Raw genomic sequence first — 4222 nt, forward strand, 5'->3', positions numbered from 1 at the left:
GTCAATTGCCCGATCTACGAACACTGCGCACAGGTGCTAGGGAAGAAACTAGTTACGCAGGTTAGAAAAGAGGAACTATATGTTTTTGCGTATATTTTGTTTATCGCAAAAAGGATAGAAAGTTTGACAAACGTTTTCAATGTGGCATCGAGAAATTTGTTTGCTTGTCTTTTGTTAGTTTGAGTTAATTAATAAAATATTATATTTTTTATTATTACGTAACAGTAAGTTTGAACATAATTTATATTCAATGAAAACACGATGTTACAGAGCGATGCTTATTTTGCCAGATTCGTTCGTTTTAAGCAAAACCGTGTCGAATGAGCATGATTATATTTATATTTGAGATGAATATATGAGCAGGATTTAAATAAGTAGAGCTGTTATATTTAAATAATAGAGAGCATATTTATTTTTTTATAATCGACACGACGTACCAAAGAAAGAATACAAAATGGGTAAAAGTTTTTCTAAAGGCAAATAATTTATCTTTGAAGAGACTTCAAAGTTAACGATTAAACAAATTTTTTATAGATAAACAATGTTCTCCGGAAGAAATTGAAAAAAAAGCGTTTACAAGCACTGCAGAGAAGACAACAAGCTCAATTGAAAGCCCAAAATGTATCTGCTAATAGTCCAGCTACTCCAGCTCATCAACAAGCTCAATTGAAGATTCAAAATACTCCTACAAATACACAGACTCATCAACAGACAATATTAAGTGACAGCAGTAATGTTGTCCGACCAAACAAATCAAACTATCGTTTTAATCCTATAGAATCCAAAAATCTTTTCAGTAAAATATTGTCAGTATCAGGAAAATGTTATATGATCAGCGAGGATAGATTTGCATTAGATGTGCCATTTGTACCTGCAATTATTGAAACATTTAAAACAGTTCCAAGTAGAATATATGGTAATTATCAGTTGATTGGTTTAATAATATGTGCAAATATTTATAATATTTATTAACATTTAATTTCTTAGATCCAAGATCTAAAATATGGAATTTCCACATTAACGATTATAACAGCTTATTACAAAAATTGGCACAGACTAAGGACTTGAGAATATTTGTAACAAAGATACCAGAAGCTGTTCTTCAGGTAATTGATAATACAAAATAAAAGTAAATCTAAATATAATCAAATTGTAAAACACTGTTACTTTTTAGGTATTTAAAAAAAATTTAAAGTCAAACAATAAAACAATATATCAAGAACAAGATTTATCAAAGATTGATGAACAGTTAGTAACTACTTTAATGCCATTTCAACAAGAAGGTGTTTGGCAAGTATTTTTTATATGCAACTATATGTGTTTTACATATATGTATTTTAATATTTTTCTTTAAATTTATATATTTTAGCTATGGTATATTGAAGAATGGCCGTTGCATGATTGCAGATGATATGGGTTTAGGGAAAACTATACAAGCATTAGGTATAGCGCACTATTTTAAGGAAAGTTGGCCGCTTCTAATTGTAGCGCCTTCATCAGTCAAGTAAGTTCCATGATTGATTTAATAGAAGTCTTCATAAGTGCTTCAAGTACAATACTGAAAGTATTTTATTTAGGTATCAGTGGTCTTCAGCAATTTATGAATTTTTACCAACCGTACCTACACATTACATTCATCATTTTGCAAATACAAAAGACCGCATTGACGATGATAAAATTACCATAATATCGTATGATTTGTTAGTGCGAGCTAAGGATATTTTTGCAAAACATATTTATGGATTTGTTATTTTGGTACGTACGTACGTACGTACGTACGTGTGTGTGTGTGTGTGTGTGTGTGTGTGTGTGTGTGTGTAATTTTGAATAAGATCAACGTTGCCATTACATTTTGTGAAATTGTAGGACGAGTCTCACTCTTTGAAGAGCAGATCGACCGCGAGATTTCAAGCTGTTCAACAAATATGTTCTTATGCGCGCCATGTTGTACTGCTCACTGGTACTCCGGCTCTTTCGAGACCAAGCGAATTGTATTCCCAAATTTCTCTTATTATGCCACATTTTATGAGGTAATAAAAAAGGTATGAGGTAATAAATATATGCTTCATCTATATAAACATATATTTTAAAATATTTTGTTGGCAGTTATGAAGATTATGGTGAACGATATTGTGGAGGGGAGAGGTCTGTGTATAGTGGAGAGTTTACAGGTTCCTCAAATATGCAAGAGTTACAGATATTGCTGAAGACCTATTGCATGATACGAAGACTAAAAGCTGACGTTTTACATCAGATGCCATCTAAGATAAGGTCTTAAAAAAAATATTTTTTTAGGTGTTAAAAATTTTAATAGAACTTTTAACATTTATTTAACTTTAACATTCAACATTTTAGTTATTTTATGTTTTAGGCAGTTAATTATTTAGATTCAGCCTTAATTAAGGCTGGCACCAAACAAATGAATGAGATGTCGAAAAAAATGGAGAAAACTATGGCGGCTTCCGAGAGGCATAATGCTCTATTGCAATATTACACAGAGTCAAGCTATGCAAGACTGAAGGCAGTCTGGTACATAAATATAGTTATGTTTCTTAATCTATACATTAATCATTTCGGTTTCAATTAATTTAACGTTGGCATTACAGCAATTACGTTTCGAATTTATTTGAAAGCAAGAAAAAAATGCCTTTTGTATGCTCATCATCAAGTTGTTTTGGATAGTATTTGCAATCTTGCTGAAGATATGAATATACGGTAAGTTGCTATAATTATCGCCTAGTGTCATGTATTGCAATTGTGATTTACAGGTACGTAAGAATTGACGGCAGAACTACCCCAGAGCAAAGAAAATTCCAGGTCGACCAATTTCAGGAACGGGACGATTGTTTGGCAGCGATTCTGTCAATTACCGCTGTGAACGCGGGCGTTACGTTAACGGCCGCGAATCTTGTAGTCTTCACCGAATTATTCTGGAATCCCGGTGTAATTGATATTTACCATAAAAACTAATCTTAAGATTATTACATATTTAATTAGTCTCACGGTGTTAATGTATGAAACTGTTTTCAGATTTTGCTTCAGGCAGAAGACAGAGTGCACAGAATCGGGCAAAACGACACCGTGACAATCCAGTACTTGGTGGCACAGAACACTGCAGATGATCACATATGGTCATTGATCAAAAAGAAGATAAGAATCCTGAAAGAAGGCGGTCTCAATCAAGATTTTTCAATAGATGACATCGACATCATAAAAAAGGACGATAACAAGCAAAGAAACTTGGCTTCTTTTCTGAACATTTCTTCATCCTCTGAGAAGGATCTCAATCGCAGCATGATGAGGAATGTGCAACTCCAGGAACGTCTACTTCAAACGATATCAAGAGTTGCTAGACACGGACGAGGAATGCTTTGATTCTTGTTGATTGGGACAACATTATATGATTGCACGATGTTTTCTCACTTTTGTAATAACTTTTTTCCTTTCTTGCTAAGTTAAGAAGTATTTTTTGTACGAAAAAAGATTAAAAATTCTATGTTACATCAGATTATATTTTTTTCATTATCCTGAAAAGCTGTACCAAGAAAGAACTCTTTTTTTAAGAATTAAATTTGACAATAAATGAATATTTTTAAAATAAGTTTTAAATAATTTTCAAAATACTTAAAAAAAATGAGACTAAAATCTGTTTTATCGAAAAAGTGTTTTATAACCGGCTCGATCATCACGAAATCGTGGCGACGTTCTATAGATGGCATGCAGCTTCCACACGCGACCGACGGCTCGGCAGCACGCGCGTGAATTTTGGTTAATATTGTTTATAACAGAGTAAATGACAATGTCTCTTTTCAACGTTCGACAATTCTTCGGCACGTTGTATCAACGTTACATGTTCTCATTACCAGCGATACACTTATCTCGCACACAAAAGGTAAGAGCGAAATCAGCGGCTCTTCAAGGTTAGAGTAAATACTTTTGCTGTTTGCACTTGATCATTACATAATAATGCAAAAAAGTCCTAAGGCCGTGCAATAATCATGCGAGAATTTTATTGTTGCAATTTATATTTGTTGCATATGAGTCTAGATCTATTAATTAGTATGTTTCTTTTAGATTTTTATTATCTGCTTCACCAGTGGTTCAATATTACTGGGAGGACTAGCACAATTTCTGAAGAGACGCCGGAGACACCCCATCGCACCTCCCAAGAGGCAATACAGAGATTACAAGACAGATTAGGAAATGTCAAGAATGCCAATTT

At 33.2% G+C, this 4222-nt stretch overlaps 1 pseudogene; it reads left to right on the forward strand.

Annotated features, from left to right (window-relative positions):
* Positions 1-3491, forward strand: LOC118644062 (annotated as a pseudogene).
* The last annotated feature ends 731 nt before the right edge of the window (positions 3492-4222 follow it).

The sequence above is a fragment of the Monomorium pharaonis genome, unplaced genomic scaffold (genome assembly GCF_013373865.1).
Source record: "Monomorium pharaonis isolate MP-MQ-018 unplaced genomic scaffold, ASM1337386v2 scaffold_633, whole genome shotgun sequence".
Taxonomy (NCBI): domain Eukaryota; kingdom Metazoa; phylum Arthropoda; class Insecta; order Hymenoptera; family Formicidae; genus Monomorium; species Monomorium pharaonis.